The sequence below is a fragment of the Hordeum vulgare genome, chromosome 2H (assembly GCF_904849725.1).
Source record: "Hordeum vulgare subsp. vulgare chromosome 2H, MorexV3_pseudomolecules_assembly, whole genome shotgun sequence".
NCBI classification, from domain to species: Eukaryota; Viridiplantae; Streptophyta; class Magnoliopsida; order Poales; family Poaceae; genus Hordeum; species Hordeum vulgare.
The window spans coordinates 521,795,391-521,808,360 of record NC_058519.1 but is presented as its reverse complement, the minus strand read 5'-3'; positions in this window follow the sequence as shown (position 1 = coordinate 521,808,360).

The window sequence follows — 12,970 nt, the reverse complement described above, 5'->3', positions numbered from 1 at the left end:
GGTGGTGGATATTTGCTACGGATCGACCGGTAGAAGCCTAGCAGCTCCCTTAAAATACTCAGTAAAACTCAAGGTATAATGAAAACTTCTAAAAATGCCGCTTCTCAATATCTTTTTTGCATCCTCATATTTTTTTTCAAAATTTTGGCGGCAAACTGACATACATATTTGCACAAGCTGAAATGACCTAAAATATATAAAAATTACTACCCCCATCCCTAAATATAAGTCTTTTTAGGGACTTTATTAGGAGACTACGTACCGAGCAAAATGAATGAATCCACATTTTAATATATATCTATATCCATCCGTATATAATTCCCTAGTGAAACCTTTTTCTAAAGATCCGGCGATGGCCGGCTTGTATTAAAATAGCAGGAAGCACATGGAGAAGAAATACATCAAAGGGTGGGTGGTGATCAATGGATCAAGGATGTAAGAGGAAGAACAACAAAAAAAGAGGGATGAGGTAGCTAGCCGGCTCTCATGGTGGTTCCCCAAAAGGGTGCTCTAGATGTATTGCGCCTGCGTCGCGCCACAGTCTAAGGGTTCTGTTGATTTCCTCCTTGATGTCTTGGGCTTGCCCCTTCTTGTTTCTCAAAGTGCATTCGTTTCTCTCCTTCCACATCGCAGCAAGAATTATGATGACCATAGTTTTGATCGCCTTGTTGTGCTCTGCCGGTGCATTGCTTATCATTTTGGATATGATAACTGCTGACTTGTTGCTGCCTTGTTGTGCTCTGCCGGTGCATTGCTTATCATTTTGGATATGATAACTGCTGACTTGCTGCTGCATGACCAATTGGTTGGGTGGAGGGAATTGCAGCCGACATACACTGCCACCTGCGACCACACTGCTAATGCTATCGGGCATTGCCAGAACAAGTGCACTGATGACTCAAGGTTTCTCACGCACAGTTGGCAGAAATAGTTGTTTGCCCAGCCTCTTCTTTGTAGACGATCATTACACCATAACCTATCCTTAAGGAGCAGCCATGCGAAAAACTTGAGCTTTGCCGGTGCCCAGGTGGCCCATATAAGCCGACGGAAGTCTGAGTTATAAAACCCCTGGAATTGGGCTTTATACGCCGAGCCGGCAGAGTATACACCTGAAGCTTCGTGTATCCAGCGGATAGAGTCGCTTATTTGCTCTTGCAGCTGGATATTCTTGTTTTGAATCCATCTATTCAACTTGATCGCTTCTTCCCATATGCTGGCGGTGTCACCATGTGCGAGATCTGCAATCCAATTGTTATTCTGTAGTGCCTCCTTGACAGTCCTATTTTTTCTGTGGGTGTGGCTGAAGAGATTTGGGAAAGCCGACTTTAGGTTTCCCGAGCCTGTCCAGGGGCAATTCCAAAACGAAGCCCGTTCACCATTCCCTAGTGTAACTAACGTAGAGGCGTTGAACAAGGCTTTGTCGTCATTATCACATGGGAGTTGCATGCCATTCCATGGTCTATCGTGGGTCGTCCAGGATAGCCATAGCCAGCATAGTCGGAGAGCTCTGGTGAAACGTGTCATGTCTAGGATTCCGAGACCTCCATTTTCTATTGGGCAACATACCCCTTGCCAACCTACTTTGCATTTTCCCCCAGAAACCTCCTCGTGTTGTCCCCATAGGAATCGGTGGCGGGCCTTGTCGATCTCTAGAAGAAATTTTTTTGGTACCCGCAGCACAGATAGGGCAAAAGTGGGCAAAGATGTTAGGACATTCCTAACCATAACTCTTCTACCGGCTATTGTGAGGAGTCTCCCTTTCCATCCAGCGAGCCTGAAACCGAATTCTATCTAAGATGAACTGGATGTGGACGAGGCACAGCCGCGAGAGCGTGAGGGGGAGGCCTAGGTATCTTACAGGGAAATCTATTGTCTGTCCCCCAAAACTACGTAGAACCTCGTGAAGGTCGATTCCTTCACAGCGAATGGTCGTTGCCATCGATTTCACTGGGTTAATACGTAGCCCCGTCGCGTTCCCGAAGTCATGAAGGATGTCAAGTAGCGAGTCTATCTCTTGTCTGGCCGGTGTAGCAAAAATAACAGCATCGTCAGCATAAAGGCTGACCCTAAGGGGGATTTGTCTACCCGGCAGCGGAGCTAGCATTTGCATATCTGTCGCCCGTGCTAGTAGTCTGTGAAGAGGGTCGATGGCTATGATAAAGAGAAGAAGCGATAGTGGATCTCCCTGGTGCAACCCCTTGCGATGGCAGATATGGCCCCCAGGGATTCCATTGAGCATGAATGACGATGACGAGGTTCTGAGCAGCAGGGCGATCCAGTCACGCCATCGGGCTGGGAATCCTAGCACTTGCAGCAGCTCTAGTAGGTATTCCCAGGAGACGTTGTCAAATGCTTTTGCAATGTCTAGCTTGAGTAGTAGTGCCGGTATCCTCTGTCGGTATAGTCTTGTAATCACATTTTGCACATAGAGGTAGCTATCTTGCGTGGACTTCGAGCGTAAGAATGCGGACTGTGCCGGAGAGATGATGTCTGTTATCACCGTAGATAGTCGAAGTGAGAGGACTTTTGTGACTAGTTTGGCGAAGGAGTGTTTCAAACTGATTGGCCTGAAGTCCTGAATCTTTGTTGCTCCATCTTTTTTTGGGATGAGAATCACCGTTGCTGTGTTTAAACTACTGAAGTCTCCTCTTGCCAGATGATAGAAACTATTAAAAGCTAACATGACGTCGGCTTTGATATGCTGCCAACAGCTTTTGAAAAACATTCCTATGTAGCCATCCGGACCCGGCGCCTTTTCTAAAGGAGAAGCTTTTATCGCATCCCATATCTCCGACTCGGAGAAGTGGTTGTCTAGCCCTGAATTTTGTAGAGAGGGCATGCCGAGTGAAGTCCAATCAATGCCTGTGAGGCGGTCCGCTTTGGTTCCTAAGCTGGCGTTGAAGTGGCTGTAGATGAGTGCCTCTTTTTGCTCGTGCGATGTTGCAATCTCATTTGTACTCTGAAGGCTGTGGATGAAGTTCTTTTGTCTACGGGATCTCATTTTAGCGTGGAAATTTTTTGTTCCAGCGTCTCCTACACGTATCCAAGTTAGCTTGGAAGCTTGCCGTCTCCTTGCACGCTCGATCGCTGACAGTCCCACCAGTCGTAGCTTTAGTAGCTTACGGAGGTTGAACTCAGCGTCCGACAGGCGCCGCGATTCCTGTGCTACATCAAATCGAAGTATCAGCTCAGGTGCTATGTAGAATTGAATTTTCGCATTGCTAAGAAAAGCCTTGCTCCAGATTCTAAGGTCGCGCGCAGCTTGCCCTAGCTTGATGTGTAGTCGCTGGAAAGCGGATGTTGCTTGTACCGGTCTACTCCAAGCCGCCATGACCGTTTCGTGAAAACGGGGGAGGTTTGGCCAGAAGCTTTCGAACTTAAACATGGCCGGCCTAGGCGAGGAAGCTGTGTCGGCGAGGAGTAGTGGGAAATGGTCGGATGTAGCCGTAGATTCCGCTAAAAGGGAGGCACAGGGAAAAAGTTGTTCCCAGGCCTGGTTGCAAAAGAATTTATCTATGCTGGCCATGGTTGGGTCACGACGTTCATTGCTCCAAGTGAAGCGCCTATTTTTGCATTTGATCTCTTTGAGACCCGCTGTGTCGATTGCTGATCTAAATCTGCCCATCAGCCTACGGTTCAGGTTTAAGTTACTCTTATCCCTAGCTTCGTAGATGAGGTTGAAGTCTCCATTGATCAGCCATGGCTCCGCTAACGGGGGTGCGGAGAGGGTGATTTCTCGGAGGAAATCTTCCTTTCTGGCGTCATCCGTTGGACCATAGACAGATGTGATCCAGAAGCTATTGAGCTGCCCTAGAAGTTTTACTTTTGATGTGATTGCATAGATTCCTACAACATGAGATTCTACCGTAGCTAGGTTCCTGTTCCAGAGTATCGCCGCCCCGCCACTTGCCCCGATAGACGGCAACACTATGCAATCAGCTAGGGATTGCCCCCCCCCCCCCAATTTCCCTAATAATTGTTGGTGTCCAATCCGTGATCTTAGTTTCTTGAAGGCAGAGAATTGCAACGCGGTGTGCTGAAGCCACCTCACAAATGGCCGCTCTCTTGACTGGGTTGTTAAGTCCCCGGACGTTCCATGACATAATTGGAAGAAGGTTGTCATTCATTTGGAGACAGTAACAAACTCCAATGGCTAAATTTACTAGATGGCCTCTGGCCCAAGCACAACACCGCTGCTACCACACAAGGGGGGCGCCGACGTCCACCAATATGCCCCAGAATACGTCGACGATGATGATCTCTACCACTAACTTTACACATGAAACTAAAATCTAACTCAGACCAGCTACTAGCCGACCGCCATTGGAGCTATGGGAAAGCTAACATACTAAACATCGGCCTCCGCGGCATGTCCATCGGGTCCCGCCATTCGTGCCATGACGCGCAGCGCACCGCTGTCTAAGTGTGTGAGCTTCGCAATGACAGCGATGTCACTGTCCGACAGTGGCTCCTCGAAGCGCCGGATGAGCGCTTTTGCGACGTCCTCGGTCAACTTCTCTCTCGGTCCTAAGAGCCCTAGCTCCTTGACGATGCGGAAGGAGGCACGCTGCGCCACCGGTATAGTCGAAGTGTTAGCCGCTAGACGGGCGCTGTGTCTAGTTGGTGTGGCTGCAGTGCGGCTCTTTGGCGGTGTTGACGATCGTCTAGCCGGCGTGGCGAGGATGGGAGGCTCCGTTGCGCGGAAAAGGTCGCGGTGCTGCTGCAGGTTGCCGTCGTCGGCGGTGATCTCGAGCTGGCAAACACGGCTAGTGACAGCGCCTAGCTGCACCTCCATTGTGCGGGCTGCTGTAGGTGTGGCACGGTTGAACTGGCCGCAGTCCGTCGTAGCAGCGAGAGCGTCGGGCTGAATGCATCAAGTTGCACCCGCTCGGCCTCGTCCACGTCGTCGTCGAAGTAGCTCTCGCCGCCGAAGTCTAGTGGTGCAGCGACTGCCGCCTCTGCAGCAGCCTGTACTTCGGCCGCCACTGGGTCTGCTATCACAGAGGCAACAGAGGTCCTCCTCGCCTCCCTGAAGAAGTCATCAATAGGGTCTTTTCCCTCTCGTCGCCCTCCGCTGGCCACCTCTGGGCGTGTGGCCTGAGTGCGCTCTCGGCCTCCCTCGAGGGCCACCACTTGGAGTGGCGTCGCAGCTTGTGCAGCTGGAGTGCGGCCGCGGCTTCGACGGTGGCGAAGCGGAGGAGGTGGGGGAGGTGCTGTGGCGACCTTGCCTCCCCCCTGGCGCTGCAAGGTGGAGGGGCGACGAGGAGATCGACTCTGCTGGCGTGCCGCTCCTGGCAGCGTCTTCCTAGTCGGGGTGCGGCTTCTCCGGAGCAGAACATCTTTCCAAGAGCGCTGGCCAGCACCCCTCGAGCCTCCGTCTCCGTCATGTTTGCGGCCGTTTCCCCGGCGTGGCATGCCACTGCAGCCGGTGTTGGCTACTGGGGCATGCACGCGGTGCTGCGTCCGAGCTCCCCGCTGGCCATCCTCGGCCCCCATGGTCCAAGAGGCTGTCGTCACCGCCGGGAACGGGAGGTTGTCGTGGTCGGAGTCGGACAACGGCAAGCCACTCTGGACAGAGTGGGACGACCGCGGGGAAGGCGTGGTCTAGTCCTCGATCCGATCCACGTGGACGATCATGGTGTAGTCGCCCGTCGCCGGTGGCGGAGCTACGCGTCGGTCAGGCGGAGAGAAGCCCTCCATCTCCTCGACCCGGCCAGCTCCGCGCGGGAGCACTGCCAAGGTGTGCTTGGTGGGGATGTTGGCGACATCGCTGGTCCAGACCCAGCACGCGAAGGTCTTGGTATGGCCTCGCTCTAGAGTTCGACTGTCGAGGCGATCAACTCTTACTCTCTTGCCGAGGATGTCCTCAGCGCCCTCGACCGACCAGTAGTGCATGGGCACTCCTTCGATGACGACACACACATGCAACAGGAGGGAGTCGAAAATGGCATGGTCGTGCTCGTGCCAAGCAGAGACGATGAAGGTGGCGCCGTCCACCTTGATGGAGCCACGCCGGACCGCGTTCACCTGGAGCGCAGGTTGGGTGAAGACGACGAAGTAGTGCTCCGGGTGGTGGGCGGTGACGCGCATCGAATGCACCGGGACGGAGAGCTGCGACTCGAGCGCTCGTCCGACCGCCATCGGGGACGTGGCGTTCACTCCGTCAGCAGCCCGCAGCGTCACGGCGTGCGAGCGGAGTAAAGCCACAGCCTGCTCTATGGCCGGCGACGGGACAGCCACCGAACGGCTGTCACGGGGGCGCCGAGCAGGGTCAGCCTGCCGCAGCAGCGACGCAGCCGGTGCCGACATGGCTCCTTGCGGCGGAGGGAAGCGCAGCCTGGCGAAGAGCGGTTGTGCTGGCTGCACCGGGCCGAGCCTGCTCTTGACACAGTCGGCTCTGCCTGCGAACTTGGGGTGCTTCGGGCAATGGCGGCTAATGTGCCGTGCGCGCTTGCAGGTGATGCAGTGGACGGGCTCTCTACAGCCGGCAACCTTGTGACGAGAGCTAAGGCATCTAAAGCAGCGCCCCCGTGAACTTGCTTAAGAAGGCGAGGCGCGCTTGCTCTGCGCTGGAAGCAGCGAGCCGGCCCGAGCACTGCGACGCAGGGGACGCACGAGGATCCGTCGGTCCGTGCGCGCGGCGCCGCGGTTTCTGGTAGGAGACCTCGTTCCAGCCCCCCCCCCCTCAGCAGGGTCCTCTCTATCTAATGCGACTATGATTGATTTGAGCTTGGATGGTGGTCTCGGCATGGGGAGCTCCGGGAGAACGGGAGAAGCGACTGACGGCGACGCGCCAGAAGGATGGGCGGGCGACATACCCGCACGTGCAGGCGGCGCTACTAGGCAGTTAATGGCGGCATCCCAATCCTCTCCGGTCCGAGCGCGGGAGCACTCCTCCCGAAGCCAAATCCGCGGCGGAGAGGAGGGATCCAGCGTGTGCCCGCGTGGCAACCGGGAAGGAGCAGCTAGCAGACCGACGGGCGAAAGCAGGCTGGTGCTGTCGGCGCGGATCGAACGAGACGTCGGCCCTCGCGTCAGAGCGGCAGTCGATGGACCGTCGGGACAGGTGTCGATGCAGGAGACGCGGGCCGTCAGAAGGACGACCGACAGACCGACGGGCGCGAGGGAGGGACTCTCTCCACGCCGAGCAGGGGATGATCCGGCGGATCTTGTTGGTGGCCTGCACGTCATGGAGACTGCTAGGCGGTGGCCGCCGCGGCCGGGGTGGCCAGCGACGCGGAGCGGGGGAGGACCCGGGCTCAGCTCAGCTCATGAGCGGAGAGTGGGGAGCGGAGCGCTGGTATAACCTTGGTCGTCAACCACCGTTAGTAAAACCTTTAAAAAGACTTATATTTAAAGACGAAGAAAATAGTTTGAATGAGCCATTCCAATAGGCGACAACATAAAGATCGTTGAACACGCTACCGAGAGCATTCCCTGCTAGGCAGGCCATCGGACCATTCATCGCTATCATACCGTGGTAAAAGTTCACGTGCAGAAAAACAACAAGACATGACAACAGCAAACCGCATCAACTTGACACCATCCACAACCGCCAATTATGCTTTGGACATTAAACCTCAAGGTCTAGAACTATGATGCCAAAAATACTACACGTCGGGTGTGACGATCATACCGAGAAGGGGATAGAATTGTGGACTATTATTCTGCATTGCACCGTCAAAACTACGTCACTGAAAGCACACAAAGCTAATATTGAAGAAAAACAATTTGCACACAGAAGAAGGTGGAGATATGGGGTCTTTTGCCTTGTTGCCACATCGGCCACTTGAGACAAGGGGGTTGCAGGAAAATAAATTAATGAGAATTGTGTATAAACATGAACGGGTCATGCAGATCATGAATTGCAAGCGCCTACTTTCACTAAGCCTGTAACATACAAGAGGGCGAGAATTGAGCAGCAAGCATCACCCTTCATATTCCACTGAGCTAGTAGTGTGAAGTTTTGGTGGACGGGGGTATTGGAGGATTTTATTTCAAAAGATTCAAAAATGATATTTCTATGTTTTAAAAAAATTCAAAAATAAATATGTGAAAACTTATACTCCCTTCGTTCCTAAATATAAGTCTTTTAGAAGTTTTACTAGGGGATTACATATGGATGTATATAGACATACTTTAAAGTGTATATTCACTTATTTTGCTCCGTATGTAGTTTCTTAGTGAAATCTCTTAAAAGACTTATATTTAAGAACGGAGGAATACATATTTGCAGTGGATCTGTAAAATTTCATCCAAAAATAATTATTTTTGCAAGTTGCATAAAAATAACAAAATTCCGGCCCAAGAACAACAAAAAAGGACGCATTTTTATTTGTGCTTTTGTTTTTTATGTACACGTCACGTATGAAAGTATACTGTTATAAACTTTTTCGTCAATATGTTATATACTCCCTCCGTTCCTAAATATAAGACCTTTTAGATATTGCACTATGAACTAAATACGGATGTATATAGACATATTTTAGAGTAAAGATTCACTCATTTTGTTTTGTATGTAGTCTTATAGTGTAATCTCTAAAATGTCTTATATTTTGGAACGGAGGGAATATGTATTTGCGTATGTATATTTTTTTTTGTGATGTGAAAATATATTTTTTTCAAAGTTCTCCGTGGAGCCGGGCTCCATTTGCACTTTTCGTCCAGGATGTCCACGAAGAGACGAACTGCATGCGAATAATTCCTATTCCCCTCTTACTGTAATACCAACATATCACACACATCTGGGACTTAGTGGGCTAGCTCTAGCATGTGGCTGTTTAACATTGTCTTCACATATTTTCCCCGATAGATATTGGTAATGTTATTTTAAAAGCTAGTCAAAATAGTTTACATATGAAGTATAATTAAAAAATTATTTAAATTTATTCGATGAATATCTGGTAGCACAAAACAATGTGTGCATAAAATTATTCTAAGCTATTAAAAATTGCTGTAATTTATGAATTTTGGTTCACTATGTAGAAAATGATCATGTACATCATATAGAATGTTCAAAAAAGTGATGAAATTGTTCTTATAGGACAAGATAAGTCACATTACACACAGGGACATGATAGAATTACATGTATTGCTTTCCTTGTCAAAACAATAAAACAATGCAACCTGAATCAATTAACTATTCCTATTGATGGTGGGGAGATTGGGAGGGGGAATATTGAGTTAACATTTGAAAGATAATGATGCATGTAATACTTATATCTACAAAAAGGTCAAACAACAAGAAGGAAAAAGAAATCAAGAAAAACCAAAATAAAACAAAATGGAATTTATAAATAAAAGTAAAAAGTATAGGATTATAAAATTAAAGAATCCATTTAGGCTTAATGAGCTATACCAAGGCAGCTTAGGGCTACTAGCGATGTGTCACTATTCACCCACGATATGCTTGACGCTTGCGTGCTTTATGGGTCAGCCCATGTGGGTGCGAGATCCCCAAGATTTTTTCCTTTTTCGTTTATGTTTCTTTCTCTATTTTATTTTCTTATTTTTGTTTTGTTTTCTATTCTTCGATTTTTCATTTTCTTCTATTTTTCCCAGTTTATGAAAATCTTGTAAATTCGTGTACAAGTTTTCAAATTCTGAACATTTGTTGAAAGCAAGAACATTTCTAAAATTTATGATCATTCTTTTATGTAATGAAAATACATTTTGCAAATTTGAGAATATTTTTTAAATCATGAAGATTTTTTAAATTTCCAATATGTTTTGAAGTTCATGAACATGTTTTCAAAAAATGAACATTTTCTTCAATCTTGAACATTTTTTGAATTTGCAAACGTTTTATTTTCGAAATCCTAAAAAAATTATGAAACCTTGAACATAGTTTAAATTTTATGTGTAATATTTAAATTCATTAATAGTTTTGCAGTTTCGTGAACATTCCCTTAAATTGTAAACATTTTTTGAATTTCTGGACATGTTTTTGAAACCATGAATGTTTTTTGAAACCACAAACTTTTTTATGATTTGTTAGTTTTTGTACAAAATGCATTTTTAAAAATTTGGAACTTTTTGTAATCCTGAATTATTTAAATAGAAAAACTGAGCACCGAGAAAAAGGAAGAATATAGAGCGCCCGGACATGGGCTATCCCAAACAGGTGTGTTGGGGGAGCCAGGGGTGGGCGCTACCGCTCCTCCTAGCGCCGCTTACGCTATATAGCAGCTCCCGGTATGTCTCAAACAAAATATGGGAGCTCCCGGCAAAGAGCTCCTCTGCTCCCTAAAATCTTATAAATTCGTGTACATGTTTGAGAAAATGTTCATAAATTTCAAAAAATGTTCACTGAGTAAAAATAATTCAGGAATCCCAAGATATTCATGCAATTCAACAAAATTGGGAATTGCATTAGTTGTTCCCAAAGTTCAAAAAATGCCCCTCGAGTTAAAAACTCTTCACGAGTTTCAAAAATATGTCTACAACTTAAAAAGTGTGTGAATTTCTAAAGAAAAGTTTATGAATTCAAAAAATGTTCACAATTTTAAAAATGTTTAGGATTATGAAAATATCCGTGATTTTAGATAATGTTCGTGAATTCAAAAAAATGTTCATAATGCCCAAAAATTTTGCAAATTAAAAAATATAAAATGTAAAAATGGACTGGTCGAGTTTATCCATACACAAATGTTGCCCGTGATGGCCGTTTTCACGGGAAAAAATTGTGGCATATGTCCACAATCTGGATCGACAATTCAAGAACGAGATGATTCGTGCAAATTCGGAGGTACTCCCGGAGGCTGGATGCACGTGGATGCTATTGGGGAAGCTTTGATGAACTCGTTTCAACCTCGCCGGCTAGAAGACGATGTACAACTCGGTGTTGGTCGAGGTGTGAGCAAGCTTGAAGACCTATGTAGGGGCTACTCACGGTACCCCATACTAGAGTTCCTCACCGCGCCACCTCCCGACCTGGTGGGATCGAGAGAGGACCGTGTGCCAACTCTTTCATAGGCTATGTTGTGTGGCCCATGGTGCTTTATGGGTTGTCTCACGAAGACTTGTTGTCGAAGCCATAGATAGCAAAGCCGAGGAGGATGTGTAACCCTCAATATCCACGTCTCGGATGTTTATAGAAAATATTACAACATACAACTTTGGGTCCTATACCTCGTACTTTTTACACCCCTATCGCAATAAACACACAACATGAGTAGGATTTTACCTTCATCGAAAGGGTCCGAACCTGGGTAAATACTTGCATCCTATTACGATCTAGTCTACTCACCACTCCCGAGACACCCTACACAGGGTTCTACTAGAATCATCTCCAACAGTGGAGGCCCATGCAAATCAGGCTAGGTGAACACAAAGGGTGTATGGATTTCCCGACTAAGTTTAGCACGATCTACGAGTCAGAGCAAATTTTCATCTTCGCTGCTGCCACCTTCGTCGCTGACTCGACTAGCCATTCTGACCCTCTATGGTTTGGCGTCAAGTCAAGCCTAGGAACAACATGCTCTTTATGGTTTGGCATCATGTCGAGCCTAGGAGCAACATTAAGAGGTCAAAATTTTCGACCCACCGACCACCCATCTAATCCCAAATAACGAGAATCTCACCGACGTCCTCGAGGGCATAACTGAGAGATGGAAGACCTGGAGGAGGATACCAACGAGTTTATGGATAGTTGGCAGCCAACCGCAATGTCCTTACGCCCATGACAAACGATCTCCGTTCGGGAGTGCTACATGATGTATACTAGCCTATTCACCTCTCTGGATACCGAGCTGAGGGATCTACATGAATGGTCCCCGATAGGCAAGAACAAGAATTTTTGCTTACACATGCGTCATCCTATGGTTTTGAAGTGTTCCTTTGTAGAGCAGTTGTGCGACATAGACCCTATCCTAGTTTAGAACGCCCTACCCTTTGCTCGAATCCTTGAAGTCCAGTTCCAAATGTGTTTCACTTCCATCTCCATTTCCTCGACGATGTTGAGAATCATCATCATCAAGTCAGCATACTCATCATCCGAAACCGACAATTCAATGGTCTCTTATTTACTGAATTATTCAAGCTCCTTGCCTTGATACACCTCATCTAACGAACCCGACGAATCCAATGTTTTGCCTACAAGAAATTGTCCAAACAAAAGCTTCTCGCCCATTTTTGTAGAACATATAGCAGGTAAGGAGTATGACGAGAGGAACGGGATGTACCATGGTGATGTCCGAGGTGACGAGAATGGGGGAGGAGTTTTGTGTGGTGGTGGCAATGTTGTGGGGTCGCGGCCGAAATGGAGCTAGAGGAAGACCGCTACGAATGAGGAAGAAGAGAGGATAGAAAAGGGCAAGTCCGACTAGGTCAGGGTGATTTGATGAAATTTCTGGTAGGTCCTCTGTGTCTGGTCCGACAGGGCGGGTGCATCTAGGAATTCCCTATCCGTCCTAGATATGAGATTGAATATAGGGTAGACTGTGAGCCCAAACATAAAAAGAAAGTTAGGTGAACTCTGTGGGTCGTGATTTCTTGAGAGTCAATGACTCGCCCATCCACACGAACATATCTATGTATATACCCCTACTAATAAAAAAAGTGTGTTTCTCCAAAAAAAATCGTCCGTTCACGATCAATAAGAATTTTTTCTATCCAAGGTGGTACTAAATTTCCTTGCATCAATATGCTAGAAAATTTTAAAAAATATAGTTTGGTCCAGAATTTTGTACATGGGCTGAGCATGCTTCGGCCTAGTACAGCCAACCCATTTTTTTCTGCCCATGCAGCTGGTAAATCTTATTTAACGCATACTGCGATAAATAGTCCCAGCTTCGCATAGGACGCCGAAGATTCGGCCAGCCCGTTTTGAGTTTTTTCTCTGTCTTCGGTTAACTTTTGTTTTCTTATTTTTATTTTCTCTTTTATTTTTATTTTCCCTTCCTACTTTTTTGTTTCTTTTTTCTAAAAAATTCAAAGAAAAATCAGAGTTTCTATTTTTGTTCAAGTTTTA